This window comes from Bufo bufo, chromosome 3 (genome assembly GCF_905171765.1).
Source record: "Bufo bufo chromosome 3, aBufBuf1.1, whole genome shotgun sequence".
Classification (NCBI taxonomy): domain Eukaryota; kingdom Metazoa; phylum Chordata; class Amphibia; order Anura; family Bufonidae; genus Bufo; species Bufo bufo.
The window spans coordinates 426,048,711-426,074,634 of NC_053391.1; the positions used below are offsets into that span (position 1 = coordinate 426,048,711).

Here is a 25,924-nt window from a genome sequence, read left to right on the forward strand (position 1 = left end):
GCAGGTATATCGCACCCCTTAATCAGTTTTTTTTGGGGCAACATATCACACCAGTTGCAATTAGTTATTCCAATAGCGTTTGTCACTCTGTCTAGCTGCAGTATCGCAGCAGAACCGCACACAACTGCTGCACAATACAAATGCACTATAATATACTTTCTATGTTAGAAAGCATATTATAAGTATATTACACCCCTCAGTATGTCACACCTATCGATAGCACACCTATGCCAGTCCTTAAAAGGACTTTTGTGGCCCTATTAGCCAGCGTTTGGTGTCCCTAACAGTCTGCCCCTGCTCCACACAGCAACCTCTCCCTACACTGGCAAAAAATAGAATGTAAAATGGCTGCCAGATTGGGTTTATTCATAGGGCAGGAGGTGTGTCCATGTGCTGAAATGTTTCAATTGGCTGTCCTGTCCCAACAGATGGATGTGTCTTGGGTCAAAGTTCGGCACAATGCCAAAGAGTATCGCCATATGTTCGCTTGTTCGGCGAACCGTGAGACGAGCAAAGTTCGCCGTGAAAAGACCGCCGGGTGAACCACAAGGCCATCTCTAGTGTAAAATGTATGAATTTGTTATCTTCACCCCTTTGTACATACTAGGGTGCTATATGACTTTGTGCATGGAGCCGTTGGAGGGAAGGGGTGTGTAAGGGCTCTCATTGATTATTTTTTAGCTGAGGGTTTGCAAAATCAAAGTGTCATATGTTCTGGGTATAACCTTGTGCTTGATGTGAGGAAGTTGTTGTATGTTTTACTAAATGTAGGTGCAATAGGTAACCTGCACATGTTGCAAAGAAAAGCACAATTTTTTATTACAAAAATACTGTAAATATCCTGCAGATTTTACAATCTTAGAATACATGGGTTTTTCTCCAAAAAGGAGCTCTGCAATCCGAGAAACTTTATTTACAAGGGAGGCAATCCAAATTCAGTTTGACATTTTGGTCCACAAATACTAATCTATAGATACAGAGTATTAGGGTCCATTCACATGTCCGCAATTCTGTTCCGCATATTGCGGAACGGAATTGCGGACCCATTCATTTCTATGGGGCCACACTATGTGCTGTCCGGGTCCACAATTCCGTTCCCGAAAAAAATAGAACATATCCTATTCTTGTCCGCAATTGCATACAAGATTAGGCATTTTCTATTATAGTGTCGGGGATGTACGGTTCGCGAAATGCGGAACACACAATGCAGGTGTCCATGTTTTGTGGATCCACAAAACACATACAGATGTGCGAATGGATCCTTATGGAGTGTTATAGTATTAGTCCCAAGGACTTAAAGGTAATAAAATGGAGCTCTCTTTTGTTAAATCCAAACATTGTATTACATTTCCTCCACATAGGATGCTTTGTGTAACAGGAGGTCTTAGCTTGAAAAGAACTGGCCAGGCTAGATTGTCTAATTAAGGATCTATTTTTAAGCATTCTGTATTTTAGTATTTTTCTGGATGATGTTCATTAGAGCAACCTAATTCATGATTGTGTATCATATAATGCTCTAGCTCAGTGTTTCCCAACCAGTGTGCCTCCAGCTGTTGCAAAACTACAACTCCCAGAATGCCTGGACAGCCTTTGGCTGTGCGGGCATGCTGGGAGTTGTAGTTTTGCAACAGCTGGAGGCACACTGGTTGGGAAACACTGCTCTAGCTAGCTCATAAGGAGACAAGAGCATAATAGAAACATAGAATGTGTCGGCAGATAAGAACCATTTGGCCCATCTAGTCTGCCTAATAGAATGCATCATAGAATGTTATGGCATATGGTGCAGGGACCTGTAACACAGATTCACTTAAGTGAAAAAGACTTTGGTGTAGTTCCTTGAACATCTGGCGAATAGGGCTTTGGTGGAGTTCCTTGAACATCGGGTGAATAGGGCTGTGGTTTAGTTTCTTGCACATCAGATGAATAGGGCTGTGGTGTAGTTCCTTGCACATCAGATGAATAGGGCTTTGGTGTAGTTCCTTGCACATTGAGTGAATAGGGCTTTGGTGTACTTCCTTGCACATTGGGCGAATAGAGCTTTGGTGGAGTTCCTTGAACATCTGGCGAATAGGGCTTTGGTGTAGTTCCTTGCACATTGGGTGAATAGGGCTTTGGTGTAGTTCCTTGCACATTGCGTAAATAAGGCTTTGGTGTAGTTCCTTGCACATTGGGTGAATAGGGCTATGGTTTAGTTCCTTGCACATCAGATGAATAGGGCTGTGGTGTAGTTTCTTGCACATCAGGTGAATAGGGCTTTGGTGTAGTTCCTTGCACATCGGGTGAATAGCGCTTTGGTGTGGTTCCTTGCACATCGGGTGAATAGGACTGTGGTGTAGTTCCTTGCACATCAGGTGAATAAGGCTGTGGTGTAGTTCCTTGCACATCGGGTGAATAGGGCTTTGGTGTAGTTTCTTGCACATTGAGTGAATAGGGCTTTGGTGTAGTGCCTTGCACATTGGGTGAATAGGGCTATGGTTTAGTTCCTTGCACATCAGATGAATAGGGCTGTGGTGTAGTTTCTTGCACATCAGGTGAATAGGGCTTTGGTGTAGTTCCTTGCACATCGGGTGAATAGCGCTTTGGTGTAGTTCCTTGCACATCGGGTGAATAGCGCTTTGGTGTGGTTCCTTGCACATCGGGTGAATAGGACTGTGGTGTAGTTCCTTGCACATCAGGTGAATAGGACTGTGGTGTAGTTCCTTGCACATCAGGTGAATAGGGCTGTGGTGTAGTTCCTTGCACATCAGGTGAATAGGGCTGTGGTGTAGTTCCTTGCACATCGGGTGAATAGGACTGTGGTGTAGTTCCTTGCACATCAGATGAATAGGGCTGTGGTGTAGTTTCTTGCACATCAGGTGAATAGCGCTTTGGTGTAGTTCCTTGCACATCGGGTGAATAGGGCTTTGGTGTGGTTCCTTGCACATCGGGTGAATAGGACTGTGGTGTAGTTCCTTGCACATCAGGTGAATAGGACTGTGGTGTAGTTCCTTGCACATCAGGTAAATAGGGCTGTGGTGTAGTTCCTTGCACATCAGGTGAATAAGGCTGTGGTGTAGTTCCTTGCACATCAGGTGAATAAGGCTGTGGTGTAGTTCCTTGCACATCAGGTGAATAAGGCTGTGGTGTAGTTCCTTGCACATCGGGTGAATAGGGCTGTGGTGTAGTTCCTTGCACATCGGGTGAATAGGGCTTTGGTGTAGTTCCTTGCACATCAGGTGAATATGGCTGTGGTGTAGTTTCTTTCACATGGGGTGGATCTCTGTACTGGGAAAACTGTGAAAGAGCTTCCAAAATTTGTGGACTGAATGCTACAAATTGAAACCTTGCAGAAAGTGTCTTCTAATTGTTGCTTTCATAAATACCTGAAAGCTTTCTACTCTACCCTCCTACCCCCTGTCTTCTCCAGATATTACTTCATATTTTTGTTATTAGATTGCTACTCGATTAACAATTAATCATATCTCTCAATTACGAACCACAGAATTCAGCTGTATGAAAACAATGTTTCTGTACTGTTCCTAATATCTTTCTGATGTTTATCAGTGTTTGAAATGTTTTTGACAAAATGTAATAAAAAGAGATTTTAAAAGCAAGAAACAAAGGAGCTACAATTTTTATCTAGTGCTGTGACACCTTTATTCTGAATATTGTGGGGTTCTATTAGTCAAATCACCACTCAACAGAAAGTGATCACATATCCTAACATATGCCATCTCCTCTTTTGGTAGGAAAACCTTTTTGAGTCTAAAATAAAATGGTTACAAATAACAGCAAATTATGACACTTCCCTGCCACCATAATTTGTATATTGCTTAGGATGTATCAGGATGAATACTACACGCAATAGACTGGTTTCTACCATACTCTTGGCCAATTTGTACCCTTTATAATTGCATCATCATAAAATCTATCATATGTAACATAAAGAACAGGCTGATTATTCTTACAAGACTAATGCACCTGAGGAAATGCTCCATTTAATGGCACTGTGAACATTACATTATCTTGATAACTCATTGTGGATAATGTTAACTTGTCAATAGTAGTATTGTAATATCTATGGTGCCTTTAGATATGATAAGGTCTTAGCTGGATCATTTCTAGTAGCATCTCACTTTGAAACATGTTTTTCTTTTAGTGTGGTCAATGTCAATGTGATGAGTTAAGCCTCCCAGCGCCCTTTTACATAACGATACAAATTCCACATATAATGCATCGGTATTAATAGAAAAGGCACCATTTATTCTCATGTGTGATACATTATGTAGATTGTATGTATTATGCACTCATTGTATATTATTCTGAATTGAAATTATTGTAGTTGTTTCCTGCTGCATATCAACAGGCAGATTTTCATTTGTTTCATTTTTATAATTGCGCTTAGAGCTTATTTTGGAACATTTACTGAATCTTTTTTCCGTGAAAATGGTCTGTTGTACAGAAAGTTGTTCAATGTGTCGTGATGGACAACTGCCTTCCTAGGAGAAAGTCTATTCTGGTAATGTCCATATGTCAAACACTATACAATCTGATTAGTGAATAGGCTGCCTTCTAACTGGTTTCAGAGGAGATGCTTTTGTTTTCTGTAGCTGCTTTCTCTTGAAATGATTTTGTTTGCTTCCATACCAGTTAAAGCAGCTTTATATTTATTTATACTTAGACTAAACTGGACCGTTAAAAGGATTAACAATCTCATCACTGTTACAATGAATAAACACTGGAATGAGTTTCAACATTTTTAGATATCTGCATTTGGGAAATGATTCAGCCATTTATATGTATTAAGGGCTGCAGAACACTAATAATTCCTCCTCTTAAAGCTTAATTATGGAGAATAAAAATTCAAGCCTCTTTCTGCCTAGGCAGGATATTTTATTAGAGACTACATTGCTATCATTTTAAAGCTAGTTTATTGAACATGTGCCCTATATATATATATATATATATATATATATATATATATACACTCACCTAAAGAATTATTAGGAACACCTGTTCTATTTCTCATTAATGCAATTATCTAGTCAACCAATCACATGGCAGTTGCTTCAATGCATTTAGGGATGTGGTCCTGGTCAAGACAATCTCCTGAACTCCAAACTGAATGTCAGAATGGGAAAGAAAGGTGATTTAAGCAATTTTGAGCGTGGCATGGTTGTTGGTGCCAGATGGGCCGGTCTGAGTATTTCACAATCTGCTCAGTTACTGGGATTTTCACACACAACCATTTCTAGGGTTTACAAAGAATGGTGTGAAAAGGGAAAAACATCCAGTATGCGGCAGTCCTGTGGGCAAAAATGCCTTGTGGATGCTAGAGGTCAGAGGAGAATGGGCCGACTGATTCAAGCTGATAGAAGAGCAACATTGACTGAAATAACCACTTGTTACAACCGAGGTATGCAGCAAAGCATTTGTGAAGCCACAACACGCACAACCTTGAGGCGGATGGGCTACAACAGAAGAAGACCCCACCGGGTACCACTCATCTCCACTACAAATAGGAAAAAGAGGCTACAATTTGCATGAGCTCACCAAAATTGGACTGTTGAAGACTGGAAAAATGTTGCCTGGTCTGATGAGTCTCGATTTCTGTTGAGACATTCAAATGGTAGAGTCCGAATTTGGCGTAAACAGAATGAGAACATGTATCCATCCTCTGATGGCTACTTCCAGCAGGATAATGCACCATGTCACAAAGCTCGAATCATTTCAAATTGGTTTCTTGAACATGACAATGAGTTCACTGTACTAAAATGGCCCCCACAGTCACCAGATCTCAACCCAATAGAGCATCTTTGGGATGTGGTGGAACGGGAGCTTCGTGCCCTGGATGTGCATCCCTCAAATCTCCAGCAGCAGTCGTGTCGCACCAGACGGAGGGGAAGGGGGACCCTTATCTACGGATGGGAATAGTATGGCCACCCCTGACTAACCCTAAGCTGGCACCTGTCTGCCCTGATACCCTAGACGGGGTGTGAACCCGTGCGGCGAGCAGGATGCCTAAAACCCTCAGTCACCCTAACAAGCCTAGAGTGGGGAAAGGCCGAAGGGAGCACTAGTCACCATCACTCATGTCTAGGAGAACAGCAGGGGAAGACAGCAACAAACAAACTATATCAGAGATAGACTTATCCAGTCACGAGCAGAGAAGGCGATCCCAAACACGACAGTCCACGCCGGACAAGAGCTCCACAGCCACACCATCAAACGATCTCCTTCAAAGGTCAGAATAGAACTGGAAGTAAGGACTATATCTGGCAATGACTGCAAGTGAAAGTGAAACTAATATAGTAGCTGGGAGTGGCAGACAGGACTCACCTGAGAAGGATGCCTACAAACTCCCAGTCAGGACAAAAAGGTTCACAAGGCAAAACCCAGATGACATACCCTGAACCACGGAGCAAACTCACAAGCTATCGCGAGTAGCAAGTCGCTGCGACCTTCTCCTCCCAGACCTGTCTGGATCAGTCACAGTCGTGACATTAGGTGAGTGTATATATATATATATATATATATATATATATATGATTCTGCGTGTATACAATTGATTACATTTGTCATTGACTTTCATTGTAAATGTACAAAATTGCACAAAAGTTTAAGTTTTTATCAATTAAGAAACTGCAAAGTGAACAAATGAGAAATCTAATTCAAATCAAATCAATACAGTTGTGTTTAAAATTATTCAACCCCCACTCAAATTGAGTGTTTTGGCCAGTTTGACATTGATTTTGATCATTTCAGTCATCTTGTTTACAATTAAATCAAAGAGGCACTTGTAAGTCAGACAAATATAACATAACATTTATAATGAAATAACCACAAATGTCTTTTCTGTGCTCACATCATTATCAGTTTTATTCAACCTTAGTACTTAGTACAACATCCTTTTCCAGTTATAACAGCTTTTAAGCGTGAAGCATAGCTTGACACAAGTGTCTTGCAGCGATCTACGGGTATCTTTGCCCATTCTTCATGGGCAAAAGCCTCCAGTTCAGTCACATTCTTAGGCTTGCGCGCTGCAACTGCTTTCTTTAAGTCCCACCAGAGGTTCTCAATCGGATTTAAGTCTGGTGACTGCGATGGCCACTTCAAAATGTTCCAGCCTTTAATCTGCAACCATGCTCTAGTGGACTTGGAGGTATGCTTGGGATCATTGTCCTGTTGAAAGGTCCAACGTCTCCCAAGCCTCAGGTTTATGACGGACTGCATCACATTTTCATCCAATATCTCCTGGTACTGAAGAGAATTCATGGTACCTTGCACACGCTGAAGCTTCCCTGTACCTGTCGAAACAAAACAGCCCCAAAGCATGATTGACCCCCCGCCATGCTTCACAGTAGGCAAGGTGTTCTTTTCTTCATAGGCCTTGTTCTTCCTCCTCCAAACATAGCGTTGATCCATGGGCCCAAACAGTTCTAATTTTGTTTCATCAGTCCACAGAACACTATCCCAAAACTTGTGGTTTGTCCACATGACTTTTGGCATACTGCAGTCAACTCTTCTTATTCTTTGGAGACAGAAAGGGGGTGCGCCTGGGAGTTCTGGCATGGAGGCCTTCATTACGCAGTGTGCGCCTTATTGTCTGAGCTGAAACTTTAGTACCCACATCTGACAAATCTTTTTTCAGTTCCTCAGCAGTCACACGGGGACTTTTCTCCACTTTGCGCTTCAGGTAACGCACAGCAGTCGAAGTCAGCATCTTCTTTCTGCCACGACCAGGTAGCGTTTCAACAGTGCCCTTTGCCTTGAATTTGCGAATCATGCTTCCTATGGTGTCTCTTGGTGTGTTTAACATCTTTGCAATCTTTTTATAGCCATTGCCCTACCTGTGAAGAGAAATCACCTAATCTCTTGTCTTCCTGGACCATTCTCTTGACTTCACCATGTTTGTAAACATACCAGTAAATGTCTAGAAGGAGCTGAGTATCACAGTCCTTTTAAATCTGCCTAATTGGTGCTTATTATGCTTGATTGCTGCTCCTTGACATCCACAAGTGTTTTCAATACCTGATCGAAAACACTTGAATGAACCTCTGTTCTTAAGAGTGGTAGTCTTTAAGGGGTGGAATAATTGTGTCAATGAAGAAATCACAAAAAAAAAACATTTAATACTGTATTACAAAAACAATTGATGTCATTTTAGTTGCATTTGGTTCTTTAAAAAGTCCTTGTAAGATTTCATTCTGAACACAATTACAAATCTACACTAAATTCCCTAAAACCCTTTACAGCATTGGGGGTTGAATAATTTGGAACACAACTGTATTTGTTGTTGCCCCACTCTGCATTCAAAAAGCATCAATTCTTCTAGGTATACTTGCACAAAGCCATGGATATTGTAGGATTATAATTAGGTGTATGATATTAACCAATTACACCAAACAGGTGATAATAATCTTCATTTTCATATATAGGGTGAAATACAGTCATTAACTGAAATTGAAACAGTGGTTTAGGGGACTTAAAAGTGGGTGAGGAACAGCCAAATGTTGCTAAAAAGATGAGGTTGTGGAAGACAGTTTTATTTCACAGGTCATACACCATGGCAAGACTGACCAAAGCAACAAGACACAAGGTAGTTATGCTGTATAAGCAAGGTCTCTCTATGAAAAAGATTGCAAAGCAAATTAGGATTTAAAATATGCTCTGTTGCAAAAGCACCAAGAAATGGGCAATGTTAAGGCTCGTAGACATAGTGGTCTCCCAAAGAAACTTACTGCAGCAAATTAAAGGCATATCATCACAAGTGGTCTAAAAAGGCGTTTGTCAGCAGATTTGTACCTATGAAACTGATTGACCTGTTGAATGTGCGCATGGCAGCTGAAGGCAGTTGTTAACTAAAGGGCTAAAGGGTGGTACAATAATGAGTGTCTGCAGGCAACAGTGAAATAGAGTGGTTCCTTGCAAGTCTGGGCTTGCAATTCAGCACTGGATACTTATCCACCATGCAATAACATCAAGAAGATGTTCAATTTGCTTAAAGGCAACCTGTCACCTGGATTTTGGGTATAGAGCTGAGGACATGGGTTTCTAGATTGCCGCTAGCACATCTGTAATATCCAGTTCCCATAGCTCTGTGTGCTTTTATTGTGTAAAAAAAACGATTTGATACATATGCAAATTAACCTGAGATGAGTCAGAGCTTGAAAATATGACTCTTCTCTGGTCACACAAGTAAGATATGACTCTTGTATATTAATTTGCATATGTATCAAATCGTGTTTTTTTTACTCAATAAAAGCACACAGAGCTATGGGGACTGGATATTGCGGATGTGTTAGCGGCCATCTAGCAACCCATGTCCTCAGCTCTATACCCAAAATCCCGGTGACAGGTTCCCTTTAATATTTATTCTGCAGCAGGACATTGACCCCAAACATACAGTTAATGTTATTAAGGATTATGTTCAATGTAAAGAAGAACAATAAGTCCTGGAAGTGATCATATGGCAACCACAGTTTTTGTTGCTTTGTCTTATCTTAATTGTGTATCTCCCCATTCATATGTTTTGATGTATCATCCTGTAATTGTTGTGCTTGTTTCTTATTTTTAATTCATTTATAATCTTGCCTGAAGAAGAAGTCCTGGCAATGTAATTTTTCTGTTTAGATGTGAGGGGTGTTCAATAAGTTATCTACCCCAGCATGTTCTGTCAGTGTTAGAGAGCTGACCTGGCCCCTGTAGGTTAAGACTTGTCTGGACATGTAACACACACAGTAGAAGTTCAGTCTAATGAAAAAACTGGAAGTGACAGAATGGCAATTGCAGTACAGTGTATGTCTACAATGAATGTGAGGGATTTGGAGCTTCGAAAAGGAACCTAAAAAAATCCATGAACGGATGATAGCTGTATAGCTGATGATGCACCTTCCTATTACCAAGTAAAGTATTGGGCCAAGCAGTTTAAATGGGTATGGGAATCAATTGGGGCAACCTGTTGAAGCATCTTTATAGGAAATGTGCCATAAAGTGGAGGCTATGATTTTGAAAGATCATTAGGTCAAAGTCAGTATTATAGCTCATGAATTTGGCATTTCAGTTGGCAAAGTTTCCAGTATCATTGATGGTGTCAAAGATGGGTGCCACGAAAGGTGAGCCTGTGCAAAAAACTTGTCGATAGCAATTTAGTCAAGAGAATTTAGACATGCTTAGAGAAAATCCAGGAGACTTATATTATCTAATTATTAAGGGTGAAGAAACATGGATCTGCCAGCATGATCCTGAGACCAAACAAGTGTCCATGCAGTGGAAGCACAAGGGGTCACCAACTCCAAATACATTCCATGTGCAGCAGTCAGCTGGAAATATCATGGCAACAGTTTTTGGGATACAGAAGGTGTTTTATTACTAGAATTCATGCCACACGAAACAACAATTACTGGAAACACCTATGCTTCAACTATGAAGGCATTATGTGAGGCAATCAAAGAGAAATGCCGTGGGAAGTTGTCGATGTGTTGCTGTCTCATGAAAATGCGCAAGCTCACAAGTCTTGCAAATCACAAGCTGCTGTCAGAAAATGCGACTTCGTGGAGCTTAACCATCCACCCTACAATCCAGACCTGGCTCCCAGTGATTACTTTCTCTTTCAGAACTTGAATAAATTTATATGTGAAATGATTTCCTGTTGCTGATGCAGTCAAAGATGCGGTAGCAGGGTAACTGCAGGAGCAAGAAGTCTCCTATTCTAACGGCATCTGATTACTGGAGGCGAAGTGGAATAAGTGAGTTAAAGTTAGGGGGATTAAATTAAAAAGTAGTAAGTTCAATTTTCTCAGAAAATGTTTTATTTTTATATTCAGGAAGATAACTTATTGAACACCCCTTGTATCACTCCTATAATACTTTTGTATTCATTAACTCAAAAGTATTCTATGCCATAGTTTTTTTCTGGGTAATATGGTACTATGCAGTTTTTGCTACACATCAGCATAAATTGTGAAAGCAGTCAACAGCTTAAAGGGAACCTGTCATGTGGATATTTGATTATAATCTAACTAATTATATACAATCATTAACTACTAAAAAGCGCCTTAGATGTATTCACTTACTGGTGTGACAGATGGTTACCTCATAATATACACCCAAAGATGCCACATGCCGCATGCTAATGAGCTGATTGGAGTCCAGCGTGATGTCATTGAGTCCAGCGTATATTTAATTCAGAGCTATAGCCACTCCCCTGCCCACCTGCTGCTGATTCATATGGAAACAAACTGTCATTCAGCAGCAGGTGGGCGGGGAGAGTCAGGAGCTCATGAATATTCAGGACTCATCATTATCAGCTGGAGCTTTTCAATACACGATGTTGGCAGATTGACTGGGTCAATTAAAGAAAGTGACCCAGCATTTTGCTAAGAGAATGTGTCACTTATTTATGTTGCCCTTAGTTAGGACACCATAAAACTGGTGACAGGTTCCCTTTAATTTAGTATCCTAATGATGTTTCTAATGCACAACATTTACAATACTATACTGCACACATATGAATATATGTTTGAACTTCATAAGTAACATGTGAAAATAGTAAGGATTTATAAGCATAAGCTCTTTTAATGCTGTGCCATGAAAAGCCTTTCTGTGTGATTTATAGTCATTGAGGTGGCTTCTACACCTGCTAAGAAGGCTTAATTTAGTTCTATTATGATTACTGGGTTCTTTCCATTCTCTTGTGCATTCATGTTTCTGTGGCCAATGTGAAATACTTATTAGTGAACAATTCCAAATTCCATGAAAATAGCTTGAGGTTTCCATTATTTCCTTGTTTAGAAATGTTTACTTCAATCAATGAAAAATAAAACATTAATACTTAACATCAGGTGCTATTGCCCATAGACATTACTTCAGTTTTTAAACTTTAATAAAATCCACCTTATACTGAGCTACCTTTTAGATAAAATGGCAATATACAAACTGATCTGAGAAATCAATGCAGTCAACTTGGACAGAAATGTTGAATCGTTAAAAAGATACGAAGGTACTTGAAACAAAACACATTTCCATCATGATCAACTCCCATAGATACATGTCTTTGAAGGTTCGAATTCATTCCATGTCATGGTATAATAGTATAAATAAATCAGAGCAACTGGACTTGTTTACAACAAGTCCAGTTACTCTGACATTACTATTAATACTCCATAGGTACAGCATTTGAGAGAAAGGCAAAATAAACTGCTTATACACTCATGAATTCAAATTAGTTGATCAATATACAGTCTGGTCCATAAATATTGGGACATCGACACAATTAAAATTTTTTGGGCTCTATACACCACCACAATGGATTTGATATGAAACGAACAAGAGGTGCTTTAACTGCAGACTGTCAGCTTTAATTTGATGGTATTTACTTTCAAATCAGGTGAACGGTGTAGAAATTACAACAGTTTGCATATGTGCCTCCCACTTGTTAAGGACCCAAAAGTAATGGGATAGAATAATAATCATAAATCAATACTTGGTTGCAAATCCTTTGCAGTCAATTACAGTCTGAAGTCTGGAACGCATAGACATCACCAGACGCTGGGTTTCATCCCTGGTGATGCTCTGCCAGGCCTCTACTGCAACTGTTTTCAGTTCCTGCTTGTTCTTGGGGCATTTTCCCTTCAGTGTTGTCTTCAGCAAGTGAAATGCATGCTCAATCGGATTCAGGTCAGGTGATTGACTTGGCCATTTCATAACATTCCACTTTTTTTCCTTAAAAAAATTCTTTGGTTGCTTTTGCAGTATGCTTTGGGTCATTGTCCATCTGCATGTGAAGCACCATCCAATGAGTTCTGAAGCATTTGGATGAATATGAGCAGATAATATTGCCCGAAACACTTCAGAATTCATCCTGCTGCTTTTGTCAGCAGTCACATCATCAATAAATACAAGAGAACCAGTTCCATTGGCAGCCATACATGCCCACGCCATGACACTACCACCACCATGCTTCACTGATGAGGTGGTATGCTTAGGATCATGAGCAGTTCCTTTCCCTCTCCATACTCTTCTCTTCCCATCACTCTGGTACAAGTTGATCTTGGTCTCATCTGTCCATAGGATGTTGTTCCAGAACTGTGAAGGCTTTTTTAGATGTCGTTTGGCAAATTCTAATCTGGCCTTCCTGTTTTTGAGGCTCACCAATGGTTTACATCTTGTGGTGAACCCTCTGTATTCACTCTGGTGAAATCTTCTCTTGACTGTTGACTTTGACACACATACACCTACCTCCTGGAGAGTGTTATTGATCTGGCCAACTGTTGTAAAGGGTGTTTTCTTCACCAGGAAAATAATTCTTCGGTCATCCACCACAGTTGTTTTCTGTGGTCTTTTGGGTCTTTTGGTATTGCTGAGCTCACTGGTGCGTTCCTTCTCTTTAAGCATGTTCCAAACAGTTGTTTTGGCCACGCCTAATGTTTTTGCTCTTTTTCTGATGGGTTTGTTTTGTTTTTTTCAGCCTAATGATGGCTTGCTTCACTGATAGTGACAGCTCTTTGGATCTCATCTTCAGAGTTGACAGCAACAGATTCCAAATGCAAATAGCACACTTGAAATGAACTCTGTACCTTTTATCTGCTCATTGTAATTGGGATAATAAGGGAATAACACACACCTGGCCATGGAACAGCTGAGAAGCCAATTGTCCCATTACTTTTGGTTCCTTAACAAGTGGGAGGCACATATGCAAACTGTTGCAATTCCTACACCATTCACTTGATTTGGATGTAAATACCCTCAAATTAAGGCTGATAGTCTGCAGTTAAAGCACTTTTTGTTTGTTTAATTTCAAATCCATTGTGGTGGTGTATAGAGCCAAAAATGTTACAATTGTGTCGATGTCCTAATATTTATGGACCTGACTGTATGTAGAACATCAAATTTATTTTTTGCCATTTTCATCATGCCCATAGCCTTGAGAAAAGAGCCTTTACCATACTGAAGCTGGCCATACACATTTGAAGAAATAACATGAATGATAAGTCGCAATGGCTGACGGCAGACTTCTGTCATATGAAAATGTGATCATGTTTGAAAATTTTGACCATTGTTGACACAAATTACAAGTGTGTGGCATGATTGGCCAAATTAAATACATCATTTGCTATTGTGCAGAAGGACCAGGGAGTCTGCTTTCCTCCCTGGTCTTCTGGATAGTCTGGAATGTTTCTTGTGAGATCATTGACAGGCTTAAGTAATCAATATGCTTGTATAACCAATTCTGCTTTAATATAATATGTTTTGCATTTGTACACACTCACCCAAGTTGTGAAAAGTGGGTGGGAAAGTAGGCATGGTTAGCTATGTTAATTTATCACTGTGACTTTTTAAAAGTCATGAGAGGGCACTAAGGGGCTATCATTACACTGAGGGGGCAAAAAGGAGGGATAATCACTGTATGGGGACAATATTGCAATGTGTCATACAAAGAGAGCACTGTCAAAGTGTATGGGGTATAAAGGAAACTAACACCTTAGAGTTAGTCAGCTCTCCATGTCCGTCAGTCTCGGAAGTGTCAGGTTTCACACATATGTATTAGCAATGCTCTGCAGTTGCAATAGTCCAGAAACTTGAATCCATGAGAAAATAAATCTGAAGCACTGACTGAATTTATAATTCTGTTTACTTTAATCCATGAAGAGGAAAAACAGGAGGATAGCACACAGCACGTAACCTACAGCCGTTTCACGTTCTCAGACGCTATCTCAAGGCCTTGAAAAGCATCTGAGGATGCAAAATGCCCGTAGGTTGCCTACTGTGTGCTATCCTCCTGTTTTTCCTCTTCATGGATTATAGGAAACAGGATTATACACTTTTGGTGAGTGACGTGAATTTTTCACCAGTTTCTGAAAAGGGGGCATGCTAAGGGTTTTGTGTGGATGGAGCCATCAGCCCTGGCACATTTATCATAAACTGGCCTAAATAATGAATTAAATGTATGGCAACTTCGAGTTGCCATAGATTTCAGTCTGGCACATGTACTGCCGGTAAAGTCATTTAATTTATGACAAGGCCTGCCCCTCGTCATAAAATACACCAGTGGTGTAGACCATTTTAGACCACATTGGTCCTAATAAATCAGGGCCTTGATGTTTGTTATTGGGATCTACCATCAATCTATAGTGGATTACCATCCCCACCTCAGGTCTGCCTGAGAAGGGAAAAGACAAATAAATTTGACCTAGTCAAGCTTACAATTTCCTCTTTTCCCTCCTGGATAAACATAAACGTTAATGTTGGGACCAGATCTTATAATTGTCACCTAAAGATAGTTTGGTCAACAATATATCTATGTATATTAACAATAGATATACTGTACAGCACATGCAGAACACAAATTAAATGAATTACAATATGCATGAGATATATCACTGGAATACTGGAAAAAAGTTGTGATTATATAGCATATTCTAATAAATTTACAAGCTAAAATGACTGTGTAAACTGATCGAGGTGTAGAAACAAAGTTTAAATAGATTAATATCATTATTTCCCTTATTTTAATGTCTTAGTTTACAATTAAAGGAGTTTTTTTCCTTAGAGACTTTGGCCTTTAATGAACTAATTCCACATTAAGAACAAGCCATTTTTGTTCCAATTAACTCTGAAATAATCAAAAATATAATTACCGTCTTAGAAGGAAAAACAAGACCTTTTAACATACATCAGCATTTAAGCTTGCAAAGAACTCACTACTAGCAACAATTTAAAATATTCTGGGTGCTGCAAGCGAATTGTCTATTGACTTAAAGAATTGTTTTTATTACCAAAAATGTGAAATGATGTGCTAAATATGGAAAAGCTATATCCAAAACAAACATCTCCATGTTAAAAACGTATAAGCAAATATCATATTGAAATCACATATTTAGTTTTAGTTATTGTCCCTTTGTAATTCATGTAAAAATGGAGAATATATTTGCTTAGCATTTGCTTATAAATTTGGTATTCATAATTGTATTGGTTTTATTATAGAAATAGAAATAAGAAAAAACACTACTGTGGTCGATGGACTGTATTTGTCTGTAATCCAAATTCAAGTGAATGGGGCTGAGCTCCAATACCAGACAGCCCATGGACAAGAGAGATGCTGTCTATACAGTGTGGAGTGTGTGTGACTTTTTGATCACATTTTATTTAAAAAAAATTGGTTAAGAGAAGCAATGAAAAAATCGAAAATCGGCCATTTTGACCCTTTTTTCCATTACGCCTTTCTCCGTATTGGAATTTTTTTTTCTATTTTAATAGTAGGGGCGTTTTCAGTCGCGGTGATACCCATGATGTTTATATATATTGTTATTTAGGTATTTATTTTTTAATTATACGGAAAGGGTGGTGATTTAAACTTTTATATATTTTTTATTTATTTTTTAACATTTGTTTTACATTTTTTTGTGTTTATTTTGTGCCTCATATAGGAGTTTATTAATTATATTTTTAAATTTTTTAATTTGGTTTAGCAGAGATTTGCCATTTACAGTCAACTTTGCTAATTTCTTATCCTGGCCTGCCATCTGGTGGCCAAAATAAGAATTTCACCATGAACACTTTCAGCCTTATCAGCAAGGCTGAGAGTGTTCATCCCAACCACTGATGCCCAAATTGGCCACATGGGGCATTGATAAGAAGCCCCGAAGCATGAGCTTCCGGGTTTTTGTGCATTTAGGCGCTGTGATCTCACTTGATCACGGCATCTAAAGCATTTAATTACCGCGATCGGCATTATTGCCAGTAACGGTAATTAGCCACAGGTCTCTGCTGTGTGAAACAGTTTAGATCTTACGGCCATGAGGCCTGCTGCACTAGCGAGTGGGCGCCATATTTGCTGGACAATTGTCTTGGCTGCTCCAGTATCAATCAAAACAGGACTACTTCTTTATCACCCAGAGTGAGGGATAGCATTGGGGCTGGACTGTTTGATATATGGCACCTGACTGTGCCATACTCAAGAGATACTGCATCTTTCTAGGAAGTGGGATGCCAAGTTTCATCACCACTTCCACAGGAGGAACTGGGAGCTTGCCAACATCCATCGGTCCAATAGCCCACAGATGGCCCGACATTCCCGCAAGCAGGGCTTCCTTCTCATCTTCCAGGAGTACTGACAAAAAGATGGACCAGGGAGTTTTATCACTAACGGCTAATAAACAAAGTTTCTGGACATTGAGGGCACCACGTACTTTAGCAAGTCTGCACCCAGGAGGCAACAGGGGGGCATTATCACTGACCAGCAACGGGGCAAGTACTTCTTGGGTAAGGGCAAATCTAACACAGAGGGTTCTGTTAAAAAGGGGAGTGTAGCGAAAGGGTTAAAAGAATTTATAACCAACCACATGAATCTACACAGGAAATATAAATTGCAACAAATAAAGCTGACATCAGAAGCTGTAAAATGGATGTACTGTGCTGACCATGTGTTTCATCAAATTACTACCTATAATCAACATCAAAGCTGGCATGAGGTGCCCTGTCAGCTGGCGAATGCTGGGTGTATCAGTCATGGTAATGGCCATTGTTACACATGCAATAGGCTGCCATAAATCTGAGCCTATTACTAAAAATGTAGCAACATAAGCAGCCTGTTCATATTTAAGCTTTATTTGACTGTCAGTGACAAGTAAAACCTGTTCAGCTTCATCACTGAGCCAACGTTAGTAAATTAATTCCTGATACCCAGTTACAGATACTCAAGAGAACAGGCAATCAAACTTTATAGGTGAAAGGAAAAGCTGTTGTGTTAGGTAAGTTTCTCTAACTCCTGTGATCCCTGACACTGGCAGTACCGCAAGGAAAATGTTTGCGGTTGCTTGTATTTTTTCTCACAAAAAACTCTGAATATATAAAAATTCTGAAAAAAACAAAATAATATTACATGGCTTTCTACACTGCCTGTCCAAAAAAAAAGTCGCCACCTGGATTTAACTAAGCAAATAGTAATGAGCCTCCTATTGGATAATTACTGCATGGGCGATTATCTTTCAGCTGGCAACAAGTTATTTAACCCCAACTGGTGCAATGAGTTGCTTCTCATTTCTTAAACAACTATGTCGAAAGACACATCTCGTGGTCGTGGAAAAGATGTTAGTCTGTTTGAGAAGGGTCAAATCATTGGCATGCATCAAGCAGAGAAAAAAAGGAGATTGCAGAAACTACTAAAATTGGGTTAAGAACTGTCCAACGCATTATTAAAAACTGGAAGGATAGTGGGGACCCATCGTATTCGAGGAAGAAATGTGGCGGGAAAAATATCCTGAATGATCGTGATCAGCGATCACTTAAACGTTTGGTGAAATCAAATCGAAGAAAAACAACATTAGAACTCAGGGCTATGTTTAATAGTGAAAGTAAGAGCATTTCCACACGCACAATGCGAAGGGAACTCAAGGGATTGGGACTGAACAGCTGTGTAGCCGTAAGAAAACCACTAATCAATGAAGCAAACCAGAAAAAAAAGACTTCAGTTTGCTAGGGAGCATAAAGATTGGACTCTGGAGCAATGGAAGAAGGTCATGTGGTCTGAGTCTAGATTTACCCTGTTCCAGAGTGATGGGCGCATCAGGGTAAAAAGAGAGGCAGATGAAGTGATGCACCCATCATGCCTAGTGCCTACTGTACAGGCCTGTGGGGGCATGCTATGATCTGGGGTTGCTGCAGTTGGTCAGGTCTAGGTTCAGCAACAGTATTGGCTCCAAGAATGAGGTCAGATGACTACCTGAACATACTGAATGACCAGGTTATCCCATCAATGGATTTTTTCTTGCCTGATGTCACGGGCATATTCCAAGATGACAATGCCAGGATTCATCGGGCTCAAATTGCGAAAGAGTGGTTCAGGGAGCATGAGACATCATTTTCACACATGGATTGGCCACCACAAAGTCCAGACCTTAACCCCTTTAAGAATCTTTGGGATGTGCTGGAGAAGGCTTCTACCAGACTCTACCATCATCAATGCAAGATCTTGGTGAAAAATTTATGCAACACTGGATGGAAATAAATCTTGGGACATTGCAGAAGCTTATCGAAACAATGCCACAGCGAATGCGTGCCGTAATCAAAGCTAAAGGCTTTTTTTTGGTGGCGACTTTTTTTTTGGACAGGCAGTGTATGTATAAAAACTCTGAAATATTTTAATTTTCACATTGACCACTGGAACACACACAAATAGATCTCTGCTGTGTAAACTTGGACAAGGTCAGCAGAGTCATCCCCTTATCATTACAGAAGGGGGCTATATAATGACAGAAGATAGCTCGTTTGCACTGCTGGAGGCCTACGTAAGGCAGGATAGTAACACTGTCTCAAGGCCTATTTAAAGGGTGGAACACTGCCTTACATCTGGTGGCATTAGAGGCAGAGCTTGTTAAGAGCTCATTTGCATCCCTTTCTTCCCAGAATTCCAGAGGAGCATGTATGGCTTATAAGTCTCCTAATGCCGATTAAGGCGCTCTCTCCCCAAGTAGAGATAGTACCCCCCAAATCCTGACTTAGGCCTCTCACCCAGTTAAGCCAGTACTTCAATCACCCCGAAACAGCTGTCTGCAGATGAGGTGCTGGCTTATTTATTATCAAAGTCATGTCTCAAGGCGTAGGTTGCTATTCTATGACTTATAGGATAGCTGCCTTACATCTGGTGGCATTAGAGGCAGAGATTGTTAAGAGCTCATTTGCATCACTACACACACACACCCCTCTTTTTGTATCTTACTGTCAATTCCTTGTCTCTAGGGGTGAGGGCTGTGCTCCACACCCTGAAGAAAGTAATAATGTAATAATTTAAATTTCATTTAGTTTAATTTGGCAGCCATAAAGCAAACACTCCTTGCTACCCTTTCTGTACAGATAATACAGGTAATACAGGTAGGAAGTATGTGTGTCTAAAATATCACACACCCAAGGAGGTTTTAAAAAATTTAAATTAGCTATGATTTAAAAATAATAACCGGTTATTTCTCTTCTATCTACTTACACTTAATTAATGAAACTAAAATTAAATACATGAAACAATGGTAGCAGCAACCATGAGGTTCCTTGCATCAGTGGGATAGATAGTAGAAGCTGACAGCAGCCCTTGGCTTTCTCCACCGCTCCATTCATACAGAGGCTCAAATGCCCAGTTGTATTGATCGGTGGGGGTTTTAGCAATTAAAAGAAAGCATCACCAATCCTTATATGTTTTTATGGTGGGCTAACCTCTTTAAGAATAGATTGTGTTTTATTAATACCTCATAAAGTTTTACAAGAAGTAATACAAATAGTAAATTATCTACACAAAGCGTGACTAGAATAAAACAAGCCATCCATGAAAAAATAGATGACCTCCTGTGCAGAATTAGGAAGTATGATTTTGAAAAGCTAATATAATACCCCTGCATAGCTTAGTCAGTGTTTGCAGAATGACAGTACAAATTTGTTTTAGAAGCCATTGCTCTGACTGCAGTATCTGCAGAAGAATATAGTAATATAGCACTCTTTACACCATAATGTCAATAAATTACTGAATTTTGCTGAGTTCATGAACAACATATAAAGAAAGTTCAAATATTCCTTATTATTTCAGACCTATTTAAGGATCAGATTGAATAATAGTTTACAGCCAAATGCAAGATTCAGTATATACTTCAGATAAATTCTGTCACCTGGATTTTAGCTACCGAGATGTTCACATCACTACATCAGTCTCCACGATTTAGTTTAAAATATACTACTCTTACCCCATCTGTCTAGTCATTTAGGGTAAAAAAAAAAATATTGCTTTTATTAATATGCAAATTACCTCTATAAGGAGCCCAAGGGGATGTTCCTCTGTCTGTTGGGGCCCAGCTGCGCCCATTATCTTGGAGCCCAGCACCACCCCTCTGTTAATTATTCACTCCTCTCCTCGCTTATTTTTTTTTTCCAGTGCGCTGTAGTCTCACGCATACGCCCTGGTTACACTGGTCCGGGCCCGCACAGTGTCCTGGCAGCAGCTTCACAGAACCAGGCGCGCGTGCGCTAGCTGTCTGCGCACTTCTGCCTGCCTCCGTGAAGTGCCTGCCTCCATGAAGCTGCTGCCAGGACACTGCGCGGGCATAGACCAGTGTAACCTGGGCGCATGCGCGAGATTACAGCACACTGGAAAAAAAAAAAGCGAGGAGAGGAGTGAATAATTAACAGAAAGGTGGTGCTGGGCTCCAACGGTCGAAGAAACATCCCCTTGGTCCCCTTATAGAGATAATTTGCATATTAATAAAATTATTATTTAAACTAAATCTTGGAGACTGATTTAGTGATAGGAAAATCTCGGTAGCTAAAATCCAGATGACAGATTCCCTTTAAGTAAAAACCATCATGCCAATTATCATACATCAATGTATAACTGCAGTGTAGGTGTAGTGTGCACCATATGTCTGAAAATGCCTTCTGTAGATTGTCGTACACATTATTGAATTGCCAGATTACACCTGTAGCTATCTACTACCACTTGTCTGTAAATCACAGAACCACCACCACCGTAACCTTTATTCAATAATATCTAAAATTCCCAAATATGCTATATATCACAAAGTAAGGGCCTATGGGTGCTGGTGAGAGTAGTAATATCTCTCTCTGCTATCCCTACACTTGATAGGCCCTTCCTAAAAAATGGAATGGCTGCCCTGATAGGGGCAATCACGTGTCAGGAACCTCCTGTACACCCTGAGTTGTCCCTAACACAGAATAAACTGCCACCAAAGGTACGTATACATCAGTATGAGTCGATAAATGAATTAATCCACAAGACCAATACATTGGAAGCCATATCAAGGAAAATCCCACGATCAAATCTGTGTATCATATCAAGAAAAATCTTGACGTGTTTCCCTGTGAGGGTCTTATCACAGTTCATCAGAGGACCAAAGAGGGGAAAAAAGGTGTCCCACAATTGGTATATAAGAGGATGAAATTATGGTCACAAATGCCATTCCCTTATACAGTAAAGATTAATAATCAATGACCCCACTAATGTGAACCCTTAACAGCTACCAAATACAGTCGCATAAAAAATCCACTCAGGTAAAATCGTTACATAGGTACACATATGTCAGTTGTTCACACAAGGTGGTACAGGTACTAATGGAATAGACGCCATGCTTAGGTGTTCATAGCACAATACAGCACTAGAGGTTAGTAGCATATGTATGCAATTCAATAAATGCAAACACAATGAAAACATGATAATGAGAATAAATGAAGGTTCCCACTGAGGTCACCCAGGATGAAGTCAAGTAAGGTTAGTTATGTTCATACTATGCATCGATTCAATACTTGGGTGATCCCATCAGTGCTGCACTCAATAATCACTCTACTGGATGTCACGGTGCTGTGTGGGAGGATAACTCCACAACGACCACAAGAGGAAAGGGAAGAAGGTACTAGGCCTGGAAACTAGGGAAAGGGGGAAAGGTCAGCACCTAGTAAATCCCTAACCCGAGCCTTGACTATTATAAGTATGAACAGACCTTGATGGTAGAAATGTTCATACGCTGTAACCTTGGGCCCTATCTGACCCTAAAGGGCCCTGGAAATAGTGTCAGGACAAGAGATGACCTGTTCCTTCCCAGCTGAAGGAACAGGAGACTCCCTCAGGCCTAATACCAAAAGGTAGGGGAAAACCACGAACAAGAAATAGGGAAAAGACACTTAACTCCAAAATATGCAGACGAGCAGGAACTCAGAGGAGAACCAGACACCAGCTCTTCACAACCAAAAGGAGTTATCAACCGCATAGCATAATGGGTGAGGCCAGACTAAATAGAGGAGTAGGAATGGGCTCTTAAGCTACACCTGAGACCAGAGGTGTGGTCATACCGAGTAACAACACAGAAGAGTGAAACCAGAGAGACTGTCAGATCACATCACGTGCTGCCAGTCTCCTAAATCTTCTGACCCCTGTCACAGGAGAGAACGTGACAGTACCCCCTTCTAGAGGTGGCCACCGGACACCTCGGACTGACTTTATCCTGATGAACTCTGTGAAAGTCTTTCACCAGACGACTAGCATTAACGTCGGCCGCTGGAACCCACATCCTCTCCTCTGGTCCGTAACCCCTCCAGTGAACGAGTTACGGGAGGGATCTACGGAGAATTCGGGAGTCAACTATTCTGGAGATCTGAAATTCCAGATTACTATCTACCATGAGAGGAGCAAAAGGCAAGGACGGTTCAACAGGTTCGACACATCTTTTCAACAATGACTTATGGAACACATTATGAATCTTCAAAGCCTGAGGAAGTTCAAGATGAAAGGCTACCAGGTTAATATTGGCAGTGATCTTATATGGACCAATAAACCTTGGCCCAACTTCCAAAAAGGTACTTTCAACTTAATGTTTCTTGTGGACAGCCACACAGAATAACCCACTCTCAAGTCTGAACCATTCATACGTCTCTTGTCAGCCATACATTTATACTTGTTGCCCATTTTTTCCAATTATTTAGAATTTTCCACCAAATAGATGATAAAGAAGAGGATCACGGTGCGGAGGGGGTACGGATCATGGGCCGTAATTCGATTGAGCTCACGGAAGTCCAGACATGGCCTAAGAGTTTCGTCTTTCTTTTTTACAAAGAAAAACCCTGCTGCCACTGGGGATTTGGAAGGTCTAATATGTCACTTAGCCAAACTTTTAGCAATATACTCTCACATGGCTCTTTCGGGTTCAGAAAGGTTATATAACCTGGATTTGGGCAACTTCGCTCCGGGAATAAGATAGATGGGACAATCATATTCCCGGTGTGGGGGTAAATCCCGCCAACCACTCTCAGAAAATACATCAGAAAAATCAGAAATGAAAGTGGGTACAGCTTTAGTGGTTGAGACAGAAAAAGATGTATTAAGACAGTTTTCCATGCAACAATCACTCCAATTGAGAATCTGTCTCGCTTGCCAGTCAATGGTAGGATTATGTTTACTTAACCAAGGTAAACCCAGAACCAACGGAGCAAGCAGACACTCCTGCACAAAACACAAAATGGAATCCTGATGAAAATCACCTACTCTTAAACGGATGTCCTGCACCATCTGTGACAAACATTTCTAAATAAGTGGGCAGGAGTCAATTGCAAACACTGAAATATTTTTTTCCCATGAAATTGTAGTTAACCCATGCGTACGGATGAACTGACCATCAACTAGGTTAACCCCTGCCCCACTGTCAATAAACACCTCAGTTCCCACCATTTTGGACTCTAGCGCCACCTCGGCAGACAGGAGAAATCGGGTACTACCAGTAAATGACAAAAGCAGGTTTTCTGACTCCCCACCCATACCACCTAGAGTAATATGGGAACTAAACATTTTTTTCTTTTCGTTTTCACCTTGACACTGAACGTAAGGACAAACATTAGCAAAATGTCCTCTTTTTCCACAGAACAAAACATACTCTTTTATTATGACTAAAACCCTTTTAAGCAGGCCCAGAGGTAGCTCCCCCTAACTGCATAGGCTCATCACCAGACATAAACTCAGGAGTCTCTCCACCCATAGTGTCAGAGGAAACTGTCGCATTATATGATGATTCGTCCTGAGAGGGAGGGACCTTATGTCTCTCAGGCGTCTATCAATACATATGGCAAGAGACATAGCCGCTTCCAATGATTCAGGATTTTTGTGAAAAGCCAACGCGTTCTTTAGCCTCTCGGATAATCCCTGACAGAATTGGCCACGGAGAGCTGGATCATTCCACTCCATATCCGTAGCCCATCTCCTAAATTCAGAGCAATAGATCTCCACAGAACGTTCTCCCTGCCGAAACCACATAACTTAGTCTCAGCCAGGGAGATCCGATCCGGATCATTGCAGATAAGACCTAGAGCTCTGAAAAATTCATTTGAAAATTTATCAACATTAGGGTTATTCACTTTAGAAAAAAGACTACTGAGGGGAGATCAAATTACCGGTAGTATGTATAAATATATCAGGGGACAGTACAGAGATCTCTCCCATCATCTATTTATCCCCAGGACTGTGACTGTGACGAGGGGACACCCTCTGCAACAGGAGGAAAAAGGTTTCTACACAAACATAGAAAAGGATTCTTTACGGTAAGAGCAGTGAGACTATGGAACTCTCGGCCTGAGGAGGTGGGGATGGTGAGTACAATAAAAGAGGGGCTTGGATGAATTTCTGGAGTGTAATAATATTACAGGCTATAGCTACTAGAGAGGGGTCGTTGATCCAGGGAGTTATTCTGATTGCCTGATTGAAGTCGGGAAGTAATTTTTCCCCCCTTAAGTTGGGAAAATTGGCTTATACCTCACAGTTTTTTTTTTGCCTTCCTCTGCATCAACTTGCAGGATAACAGGCCGAACTGTATGGACAAATTTCTTTTTTTTGGCCTTATATACTATGTTACTATGTTACTGACCGGAGGGACAGTGATCCGGTCAGTAGAGAAAAAGCCCAAGACTGAGCGTCCCCTTTAAGCAACGAAATGATAATACCAACTCTTTGACTCTCATCCCCAGATGAGAGCGGACGGAACTTAAAGTACAATTTACTCTCTGAACCAAATGAAATTATCAATTTCCCCTGAAAATCTGTCCGGAAGTGCAACCTTAGGTTCAGGACAGGCCTTGTAACTACTACTGGCACCAGCAGCCTGTGATCCCTGGATCTGCGTGTGGAGGTCGGCTACCTCCAAAGACAGACCCTGCAATTGTCTAGCCAGTGCAACGATAGAATCCATAGCCTCACTAACACAAACAAAAATGAACGTTTTCGGCGGTTGATAATGTCACGGAGCGGTGTGGGAGGATAAATTCACACCGACCACAAGAGGGAAGAGAAAAGGTACTAGGCCTAGAAACTAGGGAAATGGGGAAAGGTCACCACCAAGTGAATCCCTAACCCTGACTACTATAAGTATGAGCAGACCTTGATGGTAGGTATGTTCATACGCTGTAACCTTGGGCC

At 40.6% G+C, this 25,924-nt stretch overlaps 1 protein-coding gene across 1 annotated transcript in view; it reads right to left on the minus strand.

The window, feature by feature from the left end:
• FRMPD4 (FERM and PDZ domain containing 4) overlaps nucleotides 1-25,924 on the minus strand; it is a 544,401-nt gene that overhangs the window by 252,541 nt on the left and 265,936 nt on the right.